This window comes from Coenobita brevimanus, chromosome 23, assembly GCF_032717465.1.
Source record: "Coenobita brevimanus isolate Jiangsu-jjx chromosome 23, ASM3271746v2, whole genome shotgun sequence".
In the NCBI taxonomy this organism is placed as follows: domain Eukaryota; kingdom Metazoa; phylum Arthropoda; class Malacostraca; order Decapoda; family Coenobitidae; genus Coenobita; species Coenobita brevimanus.
The window spans coordinates 9413545-9437492 of NC_136976.1; positions in this window are offsets into that span (position 1 = coordinate 9413545).

Below are 23948 nucleotides of genomic sequence, written 5' to 3' on the forward strand. Positions count from 1 at the left end.
CACTCTCGCCCCCGTACACACCTGCCTCATACAAACTCGCCCCAGTACACACCTGCCTCAAACAAACTCGCCCCCGTAACACCTGCCTCAAACAAACTCGCCCCAGTACATACCTGCCTCATACAAACTCACCCCCGTACATACCTGCCTCATACAAAGTCGCCCAACTTATGGCAATCGACACAATTTTTCAGCTTACCAGGAGCCAATATCCAAGAGCTAGAAGCCATTCTCAGAGACGCAGAGGCAATTAGGGGGCCTTTGATGAGGATGGTTCGGCGAATTCAGAAGTTGGTTACATTTAATTGACTTTTGCAACAACTCTGGGCAAAAAAATGGCATCAAAATTTCACTGCTGTCTCTGAAGCAGTTTTGCCGGTTTTCCAGTTGAGAGAACCATTTGTATTAATGGTAAAAAAATGAAAGATTTTGCGACAAATCTGTTATTTTGTTTTTATTTTTTCTTGGGGGGGGGGAATCTGTGGGCTTCAGATTTTTGGTTCCTTGTGTTTTGCTTAAAAAAAAAAAAAAAAAAAAAATACATTGTACCGTGCCAGAACGTTCTGCCGCAAGTATATACGAGTACAGAAGACAAAACTCTAAAATTATCTCTGCGTTTTCTATGATTACGTGAGCATTGATGGACAAACATGACTAGTGTAGTTTGTCCACTCTAATTTGGAGGAAATTTTCATCGTTTCTCAGCCAATATCCCGAAGTTCAATGGCCAAATACTGTTAAGGCGATGATACGACGTTGCTTTCTTTCCCTAGCACTTCGTTACTAGCGCCATATTCTGTCGTTAATGTTTTGTTACAGATCAGCATGCAATAGAAACCGATGGTAATATTAGGCTAAGTTTAACTGGAATAAGCATTTTGACAAAACACACTATATGATGAAAAATGACCAATCTTGTTGTAGAAATAACTCATTGACAGACTGTTGCCTACACATGAAATCTTTCACTACAAGAAGCCACACGAAAGCTTAATAAAATCGTCGGGAGACAGTAGGAAATAATAACTTCATCGTAAGGAAGTGGTTAATAGAGACTTTTCTAACCCTTGAAATTTGAGAGGCATCGTATATATATATATATATATATATATATATATATATATATATATATATATATAAAGTCAAGTTATCGTAGTGACAAGCCTTAAAATTAACGAACTATTCAAACTCAAAATAAGTTAAAAGGAGCAGAGTGAATAAATGGCTTACCTAGGGGAATGGATCCGTCCAGAGCGTGGTCCAGAGATTGTAGGGGCTGGTGCTGCTGCCGCCCTTGTTGTTGTCCGTTGGTCTCATGCTGATGGGCGACGTTTGCAGGTAACAAAGGGCAACTGCCATTACGGTTGCCATCAAGGTCCGGGGAGGTGGACATGGTGACGGAAGGCGGCGGGTTTTCTGTCGGCACGTCCGACATGGTGACATGGTGACTGAAGGCGATGGGTTTTCCTTTTTATTGTGGCATTTGTATGTGAGGTTCTTGTGCTCGCCTGGCCGGCACACCATTACTGTCAAGCGCTAATTTGAAGTCGTCTTTCACCACTCTGTATTGATTTGTGTTCTAGCCTAATTATCAGCGCAACACATCAAAAATATCACAAGGTCCATGTCATGCCAAAACTCCCCAGCTCAACTTTTCCACATGACAGTACACGACCATGTAGGTTCGTCTCATCCCACTCGGACAATACTCACAACGGTGACAACGGCCTCTCCTGCCCATTTATTAAGTTGGCCACACTCCTCCGCTGTCCGGGCAGCGATTTGTCCCTCCCACTATGACCTATGATTGGCTGTTGTCACCTTCCTCTTGACATGACCCCTCCCACTACCATACCTTCAGGCGCTAAATGGCAGGATCACACACACACACACACACACACACACACACACACACACACACACACACACACACACACACGCACACACTGGCTGGGGACAAGACCCCAACAATGTCTGTACGTTTAGCTCTCTGAGGCAAATCGTAAGTTCTTTTATCTCTTTAATGCGAACAAGTAAAACATTTTTGAAATTTGTTAAGGTTTGGGTAAATTTATTTACGTTTATTTACAAGCTGATTTACAACTGACTAGTGACGGTTGGTTAAAAATTATCTCATTTGCATCAGTCTTCGCAATTATTGCAACCGAAATAGTGTGTGGTCGGGAGGTGTAACTATAGTGTGTGTGTGTGGTCCAGTAGTGTGCTAAAGCATCAGTAGATGACGAGACATACCTCCATAGTAGCCTATAATAGTGTCCAGAGACTGTGGCTCGGTACTGGCTTCATGCTCTGTGGACACTGTGTCGTGCGTTCGAATTCTTTGACTTCTGAAACTGTAAGGACACTAACAAACTAATTAAAGTCCGTCCGCTGAGTTCGAATTCTTTTACTTCTGAAACTGTGAGGAGGACACTAACAAACTAATTAAAGTCTGTCCGCAAACAATTAAGTATGCAGCCTACACCATACCTCTGTCTAATACTATTATCTTCTGTTTCTCCGTCTGTATTATGTATCTGTCCTTCCCTGCTACATTATGCCATTGTCTAATACCGCTACATTAATTATACATGAAAAATGATGAAAGAACAGGCGACAAAAGGAGTATATTTTACAATCCAAGATACTTAAAATCTTTTCAGTACGAAGATATCCTCTAAAGTGAATGAACCTCGAGTCCTTGAAACTTAATATGTCCAGTAATCTCTAGGCGAATGGGTCTTGATTTGGCGCTCTTTTGATTAGTTTTTCCGGAAAGGTTAACTTGCAGACTTCCAATATTCTTTTTTGCATAAAAGGTAAACAAAGTAAAACGATATCATCACACTAGAGAGCTTACTGGAAAACACTTCAAGTATTGTTGCTACAGGATGCCTTCCTTAAGATGAGTCAAATTATCTGACGGTAGTTAACTCAGAGAAGATGAACAAATTCTTTTATAGAAAATACAGTGACAACTGCATACCCAATAGTGAGAAATTTTATGAATGAGGGTAAGTGTGATTATGAATCGCAGTTTGTAAGAGACTGAGTGTGAAAGTGGGACTGTGTGTGTGTGTGTGTGTGTGTGTGTGTTCTCGTCAACAAAAGATGGCGTGACGTCCTCACAGCAACACAAACCCCTTCAGTCCAAAGACCTATTTTTCATTTTGTTTCTACTACCTCCAGACAGTTTTGTTTTGTCTGGACCGATTTTTCTGAAACACAGGGATTAGATGATGCCTTCGTTTACCCGTTCATTACAAGAAATCAAACTAAAACTAGAACAATTATTCTCGACATAACACGAATAATTGAACACAAACCACAGGACTGAATGGTTAACTATGCTTCGGCAACTAAAATGGACATCCAGATAGTAAGTCCACTTTGGAAGCAGTTTTTTTATTTTTTTTTTACATAAGGACATAGAAGGTAACTGCATTGTGTTGGTTCATGTTAGACTGCTCATTCATAAATTTGTCACGACCACCAAGAAAACGACAAGGATAACAAAAAAGTCAATAGCAAGTTTCCGATAAATTGCTTGGTAAATTTCCATTGCTACTTCTAACTCTGAATTGCCTGTTTCACCACACACTAGCATACACTGGAAAAATTGCGATATTTTGGAAGAATGACGTTGTTATTATTATTATTATTATTATTATTATTATTATTATTTATTAAGATGAAATCAGTATGAGGCTGTGTGAATGACTGCGTGAGTGAGAGTAAGTGAGAATTTCCGATGAAGTGAAAAAAAAAAAAAAGTGGAGGAGAAAGTGAGAATTTATCTGTAAAAGGATTATGAGAGTAAAAGTGAGGTAGAGGGATCGTTATAGTGCGAGAGTGGTTAAGTTATGCAATCCTTGAATTCTGGTGATTAAGAGTAAGAAAGTGGCTGACAGTGAATACTCGTATATTTTTAAGTGAACGAGTGAATGGCTAAAAAAAGTGTGTGTGAGCAAGGAAGTACTGGAGGATGGGAAGGATGTAGGTAGACAGGGAATCAGAGGCTTTACCAAACCCTGTTTCAGAGGTCTGCCACCAGATGGTCTAGGTCGCCCAGCCTCAATTAAATATTTTTGCGGGGTTTTAAAGACCTGTGAAACTGTACCTCTAATACTAAGTTAATAATAATGTTTCTGTTTACAGGAACCTTTTTCCCTATTTAATCAAGTACTATATATATATACCTGTAAAGAAGGATTAACCAGGCTTTCACAGAATCTTAGCCTGGGTACTAAAATAGTGTGTTCTCTCTTTACATACATTTCAATAAATCGTGTGCAGTTAGTAAAAGGAGATTACCTTCGGGACTACTGATGTGTGTGTTTTAGCATGCTTTAAAGAAGTAAGCTGTTCCACTGAAAATTATGTACTTGGCGAATGCTTAGTGAATCAGCCATATTAAACAAAACAAAACAGCAGCGCGGTACGACACTTTAACCACAGCCGAGTGCGGGGAGAAGTTGGGTGTAGTACTTACAAAACTGTGCAATGGGGTTAGGGAAACATTTAAAAGAATGGACTGTTCCAGAATTATGGGAGTTTCTCAAAGAAAGAGGTGTACCATATTCGGGGTTCAACAAGGAAAAACTCAAACAGACGGTGAAAAGAGGCAGGCAGTTAGTAGGTAAGCAGGTAGGTAGGGAAGTAGACAGGAAGGTAAATAAGTAGGTAAGATAGCTGATAGATAGGAAAGGGAGCGGTAGGAAGGTAAGGAGGTATGACATGAAGGCAGCTAGGTAAGAGATTTGTTCCAATATTTAATAAATTTATTCCGAGGCAGCAAGAATTTGCTAGATCATACGTCACTGAACTGAAGAGTTAATATCTAAGAGTGTACAATCTATGAATCCTTTCTTATACAAGTTTTCATTTACAATCAGGCGAAGTATAACGAGTGGCAGACGTCTTTTATTACAATACATAGTAAAATCAGTGAAGACATAAGGGTGTACAGATAGACTACTAGGAAAATGTAATGATGACAAAGACAAGGTGGCATTACAATCCTTGGAAAGAGTGTCGAGGAGGCAGCCATGAATACAGTGAGTTCGGTTACTCCTTCACCAGGCTCCATCTTGGCTCCATGTTCATGCTCTTTGCCTCCATACTCGCGCTAACTGTCCCCCTCCCAGCTGCCTCTATCATTAACTTATTAAGGTCTTCGATGAACATGCTCATGATATTTTGTATATTATACTAATTATGAAGATCAGTTGGAGTCTACTGGTATAATAAATCGAAGTGTATTGGTATCTTACCAAGTATATGCAGTCCCTTATTCGAAAACACCAAAGTGTGACTTCTGTCCTCTATTTTATTCAAGTACTAACAAAATATCAAATGACTGGATATACAGTGACTTCGCTTTTAAGTCTTACCTCGACGAATAAAACCAACTGTAACGATTTACTTTGTATTAATAAGGATACGAGTGACAGAATGTACATTTGCCTATATTTCTTAAAGACAGCCATAATCGTCATACAATTGCTTCTTAACTCACTTTTTACTTTTGCTGACTAAGCCGCTGTCTTGTGAATAATGTTTTGATGTCTTACATAAATGTGCATCATTAATATGAAGTGCTTAAGTACTGTGCTTTTGATATTTTGACAGAAAAGAAATTAAATGTTATTTGACTAAGTTATTGTTAGATGCAGTCAGCGCTCTACCAGGTATGTCTTCTTTCCGTGCCGTATGTTTCTATATGCAACTGCTTCTTCTGTGAGTGGCGTCTCTTTCTGCTGCTCAGCGAACACATAATCTCTACAGAATTACCACCAGAGCTCCTACCGGCAGCTTCCTGAGGCATATCTCGGCAGTTATTTTCTTATGAAATGCCATAATACAAATGTGTGTGTGTGTGTGTGTGTGTGTGTGTGTGTGTGTGTGTGTGTGTGTGTGTGTGTGTGTGCGCGCGCGCGTGCGTGCGTGCGTGCGCGTGTGTGTGTGTGTGTGTGTGTGTGTGTGTGTGTGTGTTTACTAATTACCTCCGCCAACAAAGTTGGAGGAGGTTATGTACTCACCTATGTTTGTCTGTTTGTTTGTCTGTCCGCATGGTATCTCCAAAATTTCTCAGTTAATTTCAATGAAATTCTGTGACAGGGTGGGCCATGGGCCAAGGAAGAATTGATTAAATTTTGGGGCTGATCCGGATCCTATATATCCCGCACAATATCTACGATAGTTCTCAATGAATTTCAATAAAATTTTGTGGAAGAGTGGGCCATAGGTCAAGGAGCAGTTGGTTAAATTTTGGGGAGGATCCTGATCCTATGTATTCCATACAATATCTCCACGATTTCGCATCCGGATCCGAATCATTTTAAATGGTAATGGCATTGGTGGAGGTGTGTGCTCTCTGAGTGTTTCCTAGTTCATACCCTTACCAACAGTCCTGTACTGTTACTGCTCTTGTCACTGTACTTGTAACAGCTACTGTTACTGTACTGTCTCTGCTGCTTCCCTATCAGAAAAGAAACTTGCCCTTGTGCTAAGAGCTGGAGCTAATCTTTCTTTCTCTGCTGGAAAAATGTATAAACAATGTCGCTCTTTCGACTTTCATCAGATGATGAATGTTGTTCAAGGTGATCATTTAGCTTAATCATAAATTTTGTGTACGAGAGTTCTGCTAAGCTATTACTCGCATTGCAAGGGGGTGTATAAGTTCTGTATATGATGTGTGTCTCTTTCCAGGAAGGTCTGTGTGAATCGGACGTTAATTTTATGAGAACAAACTTTGATGGGACATCATTTGGCAACCTCTAGGCCTGTAGTTAGGACTACAGGCCACCTCACTACTGATTCAGCCACCGTCTCCCCATGTTCCCTTGATGATGATGGTAATAATAATAATAATAATAGTAATAATAATAATAATAATAATAATAATAATAATAATAATAATAATAATAAAAGCATTCTTAAACTTTACGGCTTACTCTCAGCTGAATAAAATTAGGCTTTAGCTGAAATAAAATACAGCCCTTGGATGTGTTCAGTATGGAATGTGGGTGTTATCGCCGAAGTGGTGACATGTGGAGGTGTGTAGGAGGATTACTGGGTCTTGGGATAGGCCCTGAAGCCTTTCCTAAGAGTTGGACACACACACACACACACACACACACACACACACACACACACACACACACACACACACACACACACACACACACACACACACACACACACTACCATCATCATAACTGCCCCGCCGACCATGACCCTTTCTGTTCCCCGGGGTCACTTGGCATTAGCTCTCCCCATTTCGCCTTTGTCATCTCACCCCCATCCCTCCTTCTGCTCCCTAGGCAATATGGATGCTGAGAAGAGAAGCTGAGGAGTTAGCCACAGGACCAAGCTGCTAAGTCAAATATTCAGGGAGGAGTGAACCGCATGAAGTATAATGTAGTAGGCGGACGGAAAAGATTTCATGTTATAGAGTTCTCAGATTAGTAGCAGTGTCCACGTTTTGCTCCATTGCATTACGCCTGACTACCGCAAGATGCATCGCTTAACTGGTTGCATCACCATGACCATCACCAGCATCAGCTGCATGAGGGGTCACTGATGCTCAAAGGCTTCTCTATTTTTTTTTTTTCCCTGTGGCAAACACATTTCGTGAACGGTGACGATCTTTTTATAAAAAACGTTAACTAAATACTGGCGTACTTTCAGCAGCTTCTCAAAAACTCATAATTACCTCCTTCTCCTCCTCCATACACTTCTTTCCGCACCGTGCAATGTGCATCGTCTGTCGGCTTCGTGTGTGAATGATCCGAGTGTCATCATCCACATTAGATTTTCAGTGTGTTCAACAGCCAATCCACATCGCATTAAGTTATCACCCAGCAAATGGATTAATAATGAACCTTAATGAACCCTTTAACCTCTTAATAAATATAGTCCATCCCAAAGCAGCCGTAGAATCCTCCTACTTATCCTCGTCCTAATGTCAGCTACTAACGTATTAACTTCTTGGCGGATGGAGGGGATCTCTGTTCGCTGATCAAATAAATATCCTTATTTATTACTCCCGAGAGACGGCGGCGCAGCTGTGTGGGTTTCTCTCTCTCTCTCTCTTTCTCGTGTGTGTGTGTGTGTGTGTGTGTGTGTGTGTGTAATTCACCGGGTCGGTCAGGATCACTTGATGGTCGTGATCGTCAGCTTTTACCCTCCCGGAAGGGAGCTGAGAGCTCATATAGTCCGATCTAAGGGCAAGGCTGTGACCTTCACACACGCACACCCCCGTACCCTTGCTCAAGGGGGACAGTAACCACCCACTTCGTCAGTGAAACTTTTCGCAACCTGAGCGAGGCGCGAACTCCCGCCTACCAGATGGCAAGCGAGAACGCTACCACTGCGCCAGCGAGTGGTGTGTGTGTGTGTGTGTGTGTGTGTGTGTGTGTGTGTGTGTGTGTGTGTGTGCGTGACAGAGAGAGAGAGAGAGAGAGAGAGAGAGAGAAGGTCGGGGGGGGGGTAGTTAGCAGTGAACCGCGGAGGGCGTAGGTGTTTACCTGGAGGACTGGCCAACAAATTATCAGCTTAATTTTTTTAATACGATGACCTACATTTACTCTCGTTTTAGGTACTGAAGTGACGGGATCAAATCGCGAACAAAGTCTAGAGGAAACTTGTGTAAAAATTCTACAAGATGCTTTACAGACATCATCCATTAATGCCATAACTACAGCCAGAAAACACCCAAAAGGAAAGGTGTTAGAGAAGGAGACACTACTTCATCCAAGGAATTAAGTGAATGCCTAGAGAACGTTTTTAGAATTTTAGCTTGGGATGAGAAATTACACTACGGTGGGCAATTAAAAAGTCCAGGATTTGGAAAGATCATAATCTTTTTCACTGTTACAGGGAAAGAACTAAAAGAATTTATAGGTATCTGAACAACGAGCGTCGGAAGGTAGGCTTGAAAACAAATATTAATAAGATGTAAATGATTTTCAATAGACATGTTCATTCCCTTCCAGTAAAAAGAGATGGAGAACTAGAACGTGTTGAAGGGTAGACAGTTCAGACAGACGAAATTCACGACAACGAAATCAAGCGGAGAACCGGCATGAGATGGAGGATATGCGATTGTCGTTATACCAGTCGATACGGTTATATAATCAATATGTTCTTCCTGTTAAATTTTCTGGATCGGAATGTATAATCCTTGGAATATTTAGCTTTGGTGTGCTCAGAAAGGAATGGGAGGATTATGTAAGGTGTAATATATATATATATATATATATATATATATATATATATATATATATATATATATATATAAATATATATATATATATATAGATATATATATATATAGAGATATATATATAGATATATATATATATATATATAGATAGATAGATAGATAGATAGATATAGAGAGAGAGAGAGAGAGAGAGAGAGAGAGAGGGAGAGAGAGAACTATTCCAGGACAAGGAAGTAAACAATAATAAAGGATATGAACACTAGAGTTATGAAGCGGAAATCGACGTGGGCAGGTTATCTCCTTCGTAGAATGGATCACGGATAATGAGTGTACCTGTGTGGCAACCCAAACATGAGAGGAAAAGAGAGAGCAAGATGGAAAACTGAGATTGCGAGATTTGCTGAGACTGTAGGGAACAGGCTAACAGTCAATCGGTCAGAGTGGAAAAAAAGATGGAACAAAACTTTTCTTGCACTGAACTGACACAGACTGACGATGCTGATGATGTTGGTGATAACTACTTCCAGACGCTCTCACTCCAGATAAGGAAGCAGTCTTGAAGTGAAGAGGTTAGTGTAGGGGATAGCTTACCCCTCAATTCGAAAGCATACTTTTGAGGTGGAAAAAATCGCTTTACTGAAGAAATTAAATGTTACAAGGGACTCATCTTCTCTTGAGCAGCTCCTAAATTCTCTCTCGCCAGCTGTAAAGCAGTGGACAGCCGTTCTTTGAACTTCATCACATACTCCAGCAGGTTGACGTCATCTTCCTCCGACAGCCAGCATTCCTTGAGTAACTTAAGGGGTCCTCTTACTTCATGGCCAAACAGTAGTTCAAAGGGTGAGAAGCCCAGTGATTCATTTGGAGATTCTCTTGCAGCAAACACAACGAATGGAAGACCTTTATCCCAGTCTTTCTGATGTTCCAAACAGTATTTCTTGAGCATCGATTTGAGTGTTTGATGATATCTCTCCAACGCTCCTTGGGTCTGGGGATGGTAAGCTGAAGACGTGATCTGGGTGATGCCCAACTCTTTCAGAGACTGCTTGAAAACATTTGACATGAAATTACTTCCCCGGTCTGACTGTACCTCCTTGGGCAGACCAAACTTTGTGAAGAACCCTAGCATTTCCTTAACCACGTTCTTTGCTGAGATATTTCTAAGTGGAATGGCTTCAGGATAACGAGTAGCCATATCAATCAGGGTCAACACATAAGAAAATCCTGAAGAAGTCTTAGGAAGAGGGCCCACAATATCCACCAACACACGGGTGAAAGGCGCCTCAAAAGGAGGAATGGGAACTAGAGGTGCAACCTTTTCGGTCTGATTACACTTCCCCACAACTTGACAGGTGTGACAAGACTTACAATACCAGGAAACATCCCTGAAGATCCCTGGCCAGTAGAAGTGTTTCAAAATGCGTGCCACAGTCTTCCTCACTCCAAGGTATCCTGCCAAACTGGAATCATGAGCCACTCTAATGATATCCTGCCTACAAACACGAGGGATGACAACTTGATGTACAACCTCCCACTCACAGTCGGCTGATGCTGTTGGGGGTCTCCACTTCCTCATAAGTACTCCTGACTTTATATAATAACAAGTAGAAGCACCAGCTGACTCTTCCTCACTGCAAGCAGAGTTAGCTAGACCTTTCAACTCAGGGTCAGCAACCTGCAACTCAACCAACTCTTGACGAGACAAATTATCAACACTACGCGGTACTGCCTCATCTGGTGAGTGGTCCAAATTAGCAAGAAAAGTGTCAGCTAGGATAACATCATCATCATCATTATCCTCTAAATCACCAGTAACTTTAGACTTAGCCCTAGTGACAGCACATGCAGGGAACACATCAGGGACATCACAATCATGGGTCGCAGCCACTGGCTCACCAGACAACTGAGGAGCTGGACACACTTGACCTCCACCAATATCATTTCCAAGTAAGAAAGTTACACCTGACATTGGGAGTGTCTCAACCAACCCAACCATAACGGAACCATTAGCAAAACCAGACTCTAAATTCACTCTGCACAGAGGGACAGAGAAGTAATTATTCCCTACACCTTGTAAGATTACAGTTTCATCAGAGGAATTAACATTAGAGCCTAGAACACTGGTCAGCATAAGGGATTGGCAAGCACCTGTATCACGATATATTTTAACTGATTTCCTGTCATTACTGTCCAGAGGACTGACAAAACCATCAGACAGGAAATTAGCACATGAACTCTTGAGATATTCAGGATATTATCAAAAGGATATTGCTTGATATTTTGCGACTGTGATTTATTCGTGATGTCTACTATTACTACGCTTGATGAAGCCAAAGATTTTTTGTCAAATGTGCAAACAGTGTGTGATGTAGAAAACAGAACAAAGAATGAACTTAAGCTTGTTGCTCAACAATTGGGAATTGCAGTTCACTCTCATCATTCTAAAGATCAAATTGTTGGCATGATTAATAAAAGCTTGTTTAATGTAACTCCTCCAAATGAGCAAACGCAGATTGAATTAGCTAAGTTACAGCTAGCCCTGCATGAGGCTCGTGTGAAGGAAGCTGAATTTCAAGCACGTGCTAAGGAGGCTGAGTCTTAGGCTAAGGAGGCTTGTGTTAAGGAGGCTGAATTTCAAGCAAATGCTAAGGAGGCTGAATCTCAGGCTCGGATTCAGGAGGCACAGATACAGGCTCAGGCACAAATTGAACTTGCCAGGATTCAGGCAGACCATGAGTATCGCATGAAACAAGGTGGAACTGGATCATCTAGCTCTGATGATTTTGATGTGGCTAAAAATGTTAAACTTGTCCCTCCTTTTAATGAATCTGATTTAACAAAGTATTTTCAGTTGTTTGAGAGGGTAGCTACAGGTTTTAATTGGCCCAAAAAGTATTGGCCAGTACTCCTTCAAACTGTTCTCACCGGTAAAGCTCAAGTAATTTATGCATCTTTGCCTCAGCATCAATCTGATAATTATGATGTAGTTAAGAGCTTGATTCTTAAGGCCTATGAGCTTGTTCCTGAAGCCTATAGAGTAAAATTTAGGACAACTTACAAGCAAGATAAGCAATCCCATGTTGAGTATGCAAAAATCAAAGAAGATCTGTTAGAGCAGTGGTTAAATTCTAAGAATGTGGATTCTGATTTTGGTAAATTTAAGCAGATGATTTTGCTGGAGGACTTCAAAAGGTGTATTTATAAAGATGTAAGCCTATATCTTGATGAGAGAAGAATAGATAATTTGTCTGATGCTGCAGTTTTAGCTGATGAATATGTTCTCACTCACAAGAGATATTCTAAAGAAAAAGGGAAAGCTGAGAGTAAGTACGTTGCCTCTACTCAGAGTACAGGTAACAGGAAAGAGAATAAAGATGATGTTTCTCAGGAAGTAAATGCCAGCTTCACCTCTAGATTTCAGAAACGTAAATGTACTTATTGTAGTAAGCTTGGTCATACTACGGAGAGATGTTTCAGGAGACAGCGTGATGTGAACAAAAAGGAGTCTTTAAATATTCAGTCATTTGGTCTAGTGTCCACCCTTGAGAGTTCCCAGAATTCTTTAACTGAGTTAACTGAACCTGCTTTGAGGGGTAACTTAAATTCTCATGATGGAGCTCCTCTTTTGAGCAGTAACGTGGGTGACACTCTCAAGAGTTCATGTGCTAATTTCCTGTCTGATGGTTTTGTCAGTCCTCTGGACAGTAATGACAGGAAATCAGTTAAAATATATCGTGATACAGGTGCTTGCCAATCCCTTATGCTGACCAGTGTTCTAGGCTCTAATGTTAATTCCTCTGATGAAACTGTAATCTTACAAGGTGTAGGGAATAATTACTTCTCTGTCCCTCTGTGCAGAGTGAATTTAGAGTCTGGTTTTGCTAATGGTTCCGTTATGGTTGGGTTGGTTGAGACACTCCCAATGTCAGGTGTAACTTTCTTACTTGGAAATGATATTGGTGGAGGTCAAGTGTGTCCAGCTCCTCAGTTGTCTGGCGAGCCAGTGGCTGCGACCCATGATTGTGATGTCCCTGATCTGTTCCCTGCATGTGCTGTCACTAGGGCTAAGTCTAAAGTTACTGGTGATTTAGAGGATAATGATGATGATGATGTTATCCTAGCTGACACTTTTCTTGTTAATTTGGACCACTCACCAGATGAGGCAGTACCGCGTAGTGTTGATAATTTGTCTCGTCAAGAGTTGGTTGAGTTGCAGGTTGCTGACCCTGAGTTGAAAGGTCTAGCTAACTCTGCTTGCAGTGAGGAAGAGTCAGCTGGTGCTTCTACTTGTTATTATATAAAGTCAGGAGTACTTATGAGGAAGTGGAGACCCCCAACAGCATCAGCCGACTGTGAGTGGGAGGTTGTACATCAAGTTGTCATCCCTCGTGTTTGTAGGCAGGATATCATTAGAGTGGCTCATGATTCCAGTTTGGCAGGATACCTTGGAGTGAGGAAGACTGTGGCACGCATTTTGAAACACTTCTACTGGCCAGGGATCTTCAGGGATGTTTCCTGGTATTGTAAGTCTTGTCACACCTGTCAAGTTGTGGGGAAGTGTAATCAGACCGAAAAGGTTGCACCTCTAGTTCCCATTCCTCCTTTTGAGGCGCCTTTCACCCGTGTGTTGGTGGATATTGTGGGCCCTCTTCCTAAGACTTCTTCAGGATTTTCTTATGTGTTGACCCTGATTGATATGGCTACTCGTTATCCTGAAGCCATTCCACTTAGAAATATCTCAGCAAAGAACGTGGTTAAGGAAATGCTAGGGTTCTTCACAAAGTTTGGTCTGCCCAAGGAGGTACAGTCAGACCGGGGAAGTAATTTCATGTCAAATGTTTTCAAGCAGTCTCTGAAAGAGTTGGGCATCACCCAGATCACGTCTTCAGCTTACCATCCCCAGACCCAAGGAGCGTTGGAGAGATATCATCAAACACTCAAATCGATGCTCAAGAAATACTGTTTGGAACATCAGAAAGACTGGGATAAAGGTCTTCCATTCGTTGTGTTTGCTGCAAGAGAATCTCCAAATGAATCACTGGGCTTCTCACCCTTTGAACTACTGTTTGGCCATGAAGTAAGAGGACCCCTTAAGTTACTCAAGGAATGCTGGCTGTCGGAGGAAGATGACGTCAACCTGCTGGAGTATGTGATGAAGTTCAAAGAACGGCTGTCCACTGCTTTACAGCTGGCGAGAGAGAATTTAGGAGCTGCTCAGGAGAAGATGAAGACTTGGTATGATAAGAAGTCCAGGTTACGCCACTTTCAGCCAGGAGATCAGGTTTTGATTCTGCTACCAGTTCATGGGCAACTTCTTCAAGCCAAGTTTAGTGGTCCTTATTTCGTGGAGAAGAAACTCAGTGATGTCAACTATGTCATCGCCACACCAGATCGTAGAAAGAACAAGCAACTATGTCACATCAACATGCTAAAGTTATATCACAGGCGGGACGAAAATAATCCAGTCTGCACTGTAGCTGTTCCACCCGAGTCTGCAAGTGAAGCTCTCCCATGCAGCATGAGCCTGAGTGATAGTTTGGGGAAGAATCCTGATATCATGAATGATCTCCAGACTAAGCTTTCTCATCTACCTCCCGAGGAAAGGCAGGAGTTTTCGGCATTACTGCAGGAGTACCCGCAAGTGTTCCGTGCCACTCCAGGAAGAACCACTGTGTTGATGCATGATGTCGATGTTGGAGACGCAAAGCCAATTAAACTGCCTCCTTACCGTGTGAACCCAGTGAAAGTTCCTCTCATCCAGAAGGAGCTTGGCTACCTGTTGGACCACAAGACTAAGCCCTGTCAGAGCGAGTGGAGTTCTCCTGTCACTCTAGTCCCTAAGCCAGGTGGGTCACAGGGGCTTTGCATCGACTACAGACGTGTTAATGAGATAACCAAAACAGACACTTACCCTCTCCCTCGCGTGGAAGATTGCATAGACAAGATCGGAAAGGCTAGGTACATAAGTAAGTTTGATTTGTTAAAGGGATACTGGCAAGAACCTATGACTGAACGTGCTAGGGAGATCTCATGTTTTGTAACACTAGGAAAGACTTTTGCATGTTCCGTAATGCCATATGGTATGAAGAATGCACCAGCCACATTTCAGAAGCTCATGAATGTTGTAACCGAAGGTTTGGCAGGGAGTGTTGTTTATATTGATGATGTATTAATCTTCAGTGACAACTGGAAAGATCACCTATGCCATGTCAGTAAATTTCTTGAGCGTTTGGTTCAGGCTAATCTTGTAGCTAATTTATCAAAGTGTGAGTTTGGTCAAGCTAAAGTTCAGTACCTTGGGTACGTAATTGGTGATGGACATGTTGCACCAGCAGCAGCTAAGGTTCAGGTTATAAGTGATCTTCCCAGACCTAAAAGTAGGAAAGAGCTACAAAGATTTTTGGGAATGGTAGGTTATTACAGGAGATTTGTTCTTAACTTTTCAATTCTTGTATCACCACTTACAGACCTACTGAAAAAGGGAGTTAAATTTGTCTGGACCGATAACTGTGAATCCTCTTTCAACAAACTTAAAGCTATTCTATTAAGTCAGCCAGTGCTCGCTACTCCAAATTTTGCTAAGCCTTTTAAGATGGCTGTTGATGCAAGTGATACAGGAGCTGGGGCTGTTTTGCTGCAAGAGGATGATCAGGGTATTGAACACCCTGTATCTTATTACAGTAAGAAGTTCACTCCACCTCAAAAGAACTACTCAACTATTGAGAAAGAGCTTTTGGCCTTGATTTTGGGTTTACAGCATTTTTCATTTTATTTGTGTTCTTGTTTTGACCCCATAGTCATTTATACCGATCATAACCCACTGAAATTCCTTAGTAAGTTTAAAGATAAAATCAGAGATTGACAAGATGGAGTCTACTTCTTCAGGAGTATTCATTAGACATACAACATGTCAAGGGGAAAGAAAATGTTATTGCAGATTGCTTATCTAGACTTTAGACAGATTGTTTTAGAGTAATAAGAAATTTCCTTTGTAAATTTCTTTTTCTTTGTGGGGAGGTGTTACATAGCCTATGATTTCATCATCCTTTGTGTAATTTTAACGCACAGTATGCTGCATGTTTGATCACGAGCGTGTTCTGCCTCAGTCCCCCCCTTCTACCGTTATAGTAGAGTAAGTCGTCCTTTCTGTTGTTCAGAGTAGAATTGTCAGCTCTTTGTCCCCTATGGCTTCATTTGCGCGTCCTTCTTACAAGTTGTATCAAGCTCTGCCGGCCCCTATATAATGAGCTCGGTCTCTGCATCATTGCCACTTAGATCTACTCCTCATTTTGCTCACATGTCTGTCCTCCCCTGTACAGTTATTATTATTGTGAGTTTCTCAGGAAGTCTCCAACCATCTAGCAGCTGTATGTAATTTGAGTATAACTGTTGTTGCATTTTTTCCTGTACTGTGTAGCATAAGGTTAATTCTTAGGCCTAGTAAGGTTTTTGTAATTTGTGTAGAGTTCTTGTTGTCAGCCATCATTAATGTTACTTTGTATCTGTAATAATTTATCTTGCATTAACTGAGCATTACCCAGTGTATTTTCATTTTATCAGGGCTTACTTAGATAAATTTACTCTTGCTAATTACGTGTTAATAAAGGCTATTGCAGTTAACCATATATTTAACCTGTTTTTTGCCATTACATTATCCTTATGAGTCCTGAATGTTTTGTTGTTAGTTTGAGCATTAAACTTTAACTTGTAATTTTACCTAACTCTTTGTTTTGAACCTGGAACTTTACGGGACAGTAGTGATTTTTAGTATTCTCACTTAAAGTGTTCATTATCTTTCTCTGTTCCGTAACAATATACATACATACCATGTGGCCGTCCTTTTCACTTTTTTCCACCAGTTCCAGGTGGAAATCTTGGAGGGTGCAGACTCTCGAGAGGAGTTTGATCTGTAATATTCTTGTGTTTAGTTTTAGTGATTTATTTACACCCTTTGAAAAAAGTAAAACAGACTATTGCATTTTTTTTCTTAATGTTCACACATGCTTACGGAAGAGCAGCTCAGCCACACCCACCACATATGCACACTAACGCACAACCACACCACCACACAGTCACACCACCACGCAGCCACACTACCACACAGTACACCATCACACAGCCACATCACCTCATAGACATGCCAACTCACAGCCACACCACCGCGTAGCCACACCAACACCCGCCCACACCACCACACAGTCATACCAACTAACACCCACACTACCATGCAGCCATACTTACACACATTCAACCAAGGACGCAGACATTTTAGCACACAGACTCTTACACCAACACAAATCACACCAGCCCACGGACACAGACAGCTCCCATCTCGCAGACACATTATAACAAAGACATCAACATACAGATTCCAAAGATTCAGTCAGATTATGGAATCGCATGACAGCAAACATAAATCGCAACTCCGCAAATACAATGACTCAAGAGATTACAGATTGACACAGATAGACAGCATATATTGAAAGACGGCCCCCAGCAAAGACAGACACTACATCATACAGACACAGCAACACACACACAACACACACACACACACACACACACACACACACACACACACACACACACACACGCACACATCAGCATTCAGACAAAAACCGGCACAGCACTGACATATCATCACACAGCCACATACTTTTCTCAGCACTCTCACACACAGGCACACACCCAGCACTCGACACACTCTAGTAAACGTAATCTCAGAAATCCCGAACTGATGGCTACTGTGCTTGCGATGGCCACGCTCTCTACACGCAACAAAGACACACACAGACCGCAATACACAGGCACAGTAGACGGACACAGACACTCACCCAGCACGACCAAGTGAATAAGATTTATCACAGAAACCACATAAACAGCACCAAACACACAAAACACCATAGATACACGGCAGCATAGAGAACAGCAGCATACCGACACAGCAGCATAGAAACACAACAGCATACTAACACAGCAGTTTAAAGGCACAGCAGCAAATAGTCACAGCCATATCCCAGCTCACAGACCTAGGAGCATGCAGACACCGACGGGGCACTCAGCACGCCTCGGTGGACATAATTAATCATAGGAATCCAGGAGTGCTTCCGAGGTGATCAAGCACTCTACACACCTTTGACCCTGGGAGAGTGAGACAGTGGGTAAGTGGGGAGTCACTATAGGTGGATGAGTGGGTTGGACATGTAGGTGTGGTGATGGTGAAGAGTGGTGGCTGGGTGGATAGTTGGATGAAAAGTGATGGTAGGTGGATGAATACGTGAGTGGAGAGACAGCTGGGTGAGCATTTGGGTAGAAGGAGAGAGATAAGTGGATGAAAAATGGGTGGAGAACAGTGGTTGAATGGACTACCGGGAAAGAGAGGTGGTTGGGTAGACTGGTGGGTGAGAGGTGGTGGCTGGATGGATAGATGGGTGAAGAGGGGTGTGCGGATGGATGGATTTTGAGAATGGTGGAAGAGTGGATAGATGGTTGGAGAATGATTCGTGGGGGAATGGATGGGTGATGAACGATGGGTGGACAGATGGATGGATGGTTGGAGAATGATGGGATGAGTGATTGGCTGATGGATGCACAGCTAGGTATGAATGGTAGGTTGATGGACTGATGGATGATGAGCGCTGGGTGGATGGATAAATGGGTGAAGACTGGTGGACAGATGGATAAATGGATGAATACAGGAAGGTGGATTAAGAGATGAGTGGATATTGGTGGATGGATAGATAGATGAATGAGGATTGATGGATGGATGGACAGTTGGGTTGAGAAATCTAGGAGGATGGGCAAAATTGAGGAAAGTGGCGGAGGAGTAGGTTAGAATGAAAGATAGATGTCAATGCTCTTCTGAAATATGTCTGCATCTCTTCCCATTAAGTTGGGTACGCAAAACTTGTCTAGCTAAACACATACATCCATTTTCTGTCCCTCAGGCAGGCAGAAATATTCCTTAGTTTGGCTGTCTCTGCTTATGACCAGTCTTTCCTTAATTTAACGCTATGGTCAAATACCTTTAGAGAAACTGATCAAGAACTTAGATATTTTAAAAGCCTTCTATGGGCTGGTCATATTTTCAAGTTTCTTCCCTTTGATTTTGTTTTTATTTTACTTTGTTTTTGCATAAAAGAAAAGTTTGTGGAAGGGGTACATAGATCGTGCTTGGTGTGTGATAAGACTGCTAAATGTGAGAGTACAAGAGGCAGGTGAGAGGACAGAGGTTCATGAATGTGCTAAGTACAGCAAAATACAGGTGATGGAGTGAGTAGATGTTACAAGATTAGAAGGATAATCACTCACAACCTCTTTTTGAAGAAAGTGTGTGAATGAACAGATGACTACAAAGAAAGGAGTGCCAATTGAAAACAGAATAGAGGAGACCAGGTATGTAAGTTAATCCCTTTACAAATACAGTATAATGCCCTCTGTAGTTCTGTCTCGTGGAGAAGATGGAAGTGAATTTTCTTAAGCACCCAAAATGGATCTATAGTCTTGCTACCTCCAGACGATTGTTTTCGCCTGAAGAAAGACAAGAGTGTATCACCGTGAGCGAGTTAGTGAGAGGAATTGGGAGAATCATATGCTAAGTGGTAACAATACGTTTGCATTTATTAGAAAGGGTTTTTGTGGAAATGTGGAGCATATACAGTATCTATCTATCTCCCTATCTATCTAGCTAAAATGTGTGTGTGTGTGTGTGTGTGTGTGTGTGTGTGTGTGTGTGTGGAGCTATGATGGATTGGTTTAGTGAACAATGAAATACAACGTAAAAATGGGAAAGTCAATGAAGAAAGACGAGATATAAGTCCCTGGAGTGGAAAGAAACGAGAATAATGTACTGATGGCTTGACTATCAATATTCCATAGCTGACTCGGATATATAATCTTTCCATCACCTTCAGCCACGCGACGTCTCCTTTCTCTTAATTCTGCTTAACATCTGCCAATATTCTTCGGCTCTGAGGATAAACATAGCCCGTCACTTTATGAAGCATGTTTTATTTATCTATTTTGTTTTTATATTTCTTATTTGACACTTCATTTCCTCTGTTGTCGTCATCGTGTTTTTCTTGGTATATAATGATTAAGAGTTCATATGGGAATTTTTTTTCTCATAACACGGAACACAGCTGATCCCAACAACACATAATACACCTCGAGCGTCTGTGATTCTTTAATCATTACAATTCCCTCATAAACAAGCTGTTTTCTTGGCGTCTTGGTTTTCAGTTAATGGATGTTTTTGAGGCTCTGCGATAAACGAGAGAAGTTCTCGGAAGGAAATCTTTGAAATATATTAATTACCCTGATCAACACGACAAACTTTAATGATTCTACGAACTGTTGACGGAAGGCCCGAGATGGTATATACACCGACCGATTAGAAGTGCGGCGCCAGACAGCATGTTCGCGTGTGTAAAGTTGTGTGGTTGTGTGAATAGGTGTGTGTGTGCGTATGTGTGCATACATGTGCGTGTGTGAATGTGTGTGTGTGTGTGTGTGTGTGTGTGTGTGTGTGTGTGTGTGTGTGTGTGTGTGTGTGTGTGTGTGTGTGTGTGTGTGTGCGCGCGGGTGCGCGCGTTTACTCAGAGTCTGTTATGTGCGGTATTAATCTGTCCTCTAAATTGGTAAAATAAATTGTGAGAATATATTATACCGTACCCTATATATTTTTTCTTTTATGTTCCTAAGTGTATTAAGTATTTTGGTGTAGTCAAGTCCTTCGTTTTTCCACTCCAACTTTTCTATTCACTCCCCTCAAACACCAAACCCAGTCATCCTCCTCCTTACCTCCTCCCCCCCAACGCATCGTCCAAAAATTCCCCTGACTGCCCTTTCCCCCTCATCACAAGTGGCTCGAAACACAACTCAACCAGCTCTGGATTCGCACTTACGGGAATGATAACGCTGACTGTAACAGGTGGAAGTGGTGGAGGGTGTGCATGGAGGTCCGTATGTTGCGTATCTTGTTTGTTACGGCTCGGTCTGCTGGTTTGGGAGTAGGAGTGGGTTATCCATGCGTGTACAAATGATGCAACCAGAGGCCCGTTGTTCTGACTTATTATACTAAGATAGAGAAAGGGATATGGGGAGTGGAAAGTGATGCAGGTTAGGCACTTGTAATACGGCCGTCGAGGGTCATCTTCATCATCATCATCCGGACCTCCTTTCCCACCGTAGGGCAGGGTGAGAAGTAGCAACCTAAGTTTGCTCAATTCAATGGACCATTTTCCAATCACTCATCAGTCAAGCCCAGGGAATCCTGGCTCCATTAGTTAGGCCAAAAAATTTCACCACGTTCTGTAGTTTCACAGACACCTATCTGATAGAGTCGAACGACATGCGAAAATTCACCAGGTGTATGGCAAGAGGGGCACGCTGTAGGGACTGACTTGTATGTATTTATTCTGATCTATCCAGCTGATATTAAGTGTTTTACAGCACATACCTAAACCAAATGAAGTCTGACAATTTTGCTACTGAGATTGGGGAAAATCTGAAATCGTTATAACCTCCGAGGCACCATCAGTCTGTAGTACCTTCAGTGCATGGATTCACTCCAAACCAGACAAAAATCGTCTCTAACATGCATAATAGACCACTGTACTGAAGGGGTTTATGACAAGTTTGTTTCTTCATTTCAAAGAGTTTCTCGTACTCTGAATATAACTGCATGTCGGAAGCATACATGAAATAAATATCGTACTGACGGCGTTAGTGTGGGAGAAGGTAAATGGTAAGAAATGGAAGTACCATGAACATAATATAGTACTGTTGCTGGTGGAAGGATTTATTTAATATCTTCAGTTTCCCCGAATAACTCTCAGCTGAATGAAAACGTCTGAAATTGGCTAGGAAAAAAATACAGACGCTCTCCCGACGAAGAGGGGATTAATGGTAAAAGTACTGACACTCTTTGGCTTCTATGATATATCCTTATAGCTGAATGAAACTGTCAGACGCGTAACAGGAATATATTGCGAACGACGCGACCAATCGTGGCTATGTTACTGAAATAATATAACTGTAGACTACAAAGCTTTGATGGAAGGTTATATTCTAGCCATGTATTCGCTTATTTATTTATTTATTTATTTTTTAAGCCCAGTTTTATTGGTTGTACAGTCAGTGAGAAATTCCTCCTGTGTATTTTTACGGCAATGCGTCGAGAAAATTTACTCCTCTGCGTTAGGGAAGCTTCAATTTTTCCTCCCCGTTCCCTAGGCAATATCAAACTTAAACATCCGCCATTGCCTCGTCTGAGCTAACGACAAGAACGTGTAAAGAAAAGATAAATTTACCCAGGTTTCCATTTCAAAAGAGCCCCACTAAAGCCCTCGGAGACTGCAAGAGTTCCGATTGGCCCCGCACCCAATTTTTAGCGAACAGGAGACGGGCTTGAAAGGGAGGACGCTGATGGGAGTAATGAAAGGTAAATCCGGCAGCAGCAGACGGCAGAGACCAAAAGGAAATTACAGCCTGAGATGACCCAGCTTGATTAAAAGAAGACGCGGCAGAAGAAGAAGGAGATGGTGGCTGGGGTGGTTGCGGCTGGAGAGTTATTTTAGGTGACGAAAAATGTTGGATGTTATTTCATGAGTAGAGGAAAAGGGTGGAGTGTTATTTTATGAGAGGATGAAGAAGGCGGGGAGTTATGAGATAAGGAAGCTGAGAGTTATTCTGTGAGAAGATGGAGATGGTGGGGTGTAGGTGAGGAATTCTTTTATGAAAATACGTAAAAAGGGTGGGGGTACATATGAAAGTTATTATGTAAGGAGGGGGATAGAGTTAGGAGTTATTAGGTGACGGTGAATTTGAGAGTTACTTCATAAAGGAAGGCGATAAAGGTGGGACGTCACTTTATAAAACGATATAGAAGATGGGAATGAATTTGTTAGTTACGCTGCCAGGTGAGGACGTGGTTATTTTATGACATGGTATAGGGGAAGGTGATGAGCTATTCCGTAAGTCACAGAAGATGAACATAAGAGTTGCTTTAAGAGATGACAAAAAAAAAAAAAAACGAGGATGCAGCTGAGATTTATTTATTATTATTATTTTTTTTAAGAAAAGGAAGAAGGTGCGGATGCTGGTGGGGATATTTTATGAGATGCCCAAGAAGGTGGGGATGCAGTCACAGTTACATAATGAGAGGACAGAGAAGAAGGCTGGATTACATCTGGGGAGCTATTTTCTGAGCATCAAAGGAGGGAGAACGCGGAGGAAATCGTGGAGTGACATGAGATGGAGATGAAAGGGATGGAAAAAAAAAAAAAAGGACATTGGGAAGGCGCAACATCTTCCAGCCGAGGATGTCAAGAGAGGGGAGAGAAAAATTAAGAATACGAAACATTTTACCCCTTCAACACTAGAACCCAATTTTAACACTCATGGTTGGGACAGCTCTAACAGTCTATTCCAGCAAATGCCAGACGATTTTAGGTGTGTCACAGGAGCCTGGGAATGTTAATGCTGGTACAGTTAATGCTGATATCTTCAACTCTCTTTCATGGTCAGAACTACAGTACAACAGTAATGAATTTCAGATAGTGTCAGACGATTTCATTAAACTGACAATGCTTTCAGAGCGGTGAATAAATTAATGCTGCCTCCAAACAGCAATATATAACTTTAGGGAAACCTCTTGAACAGATTAAACAATTTTCCTCAATTTCCCCATTATGAAAGACATTTCCTGTGGTTAAAA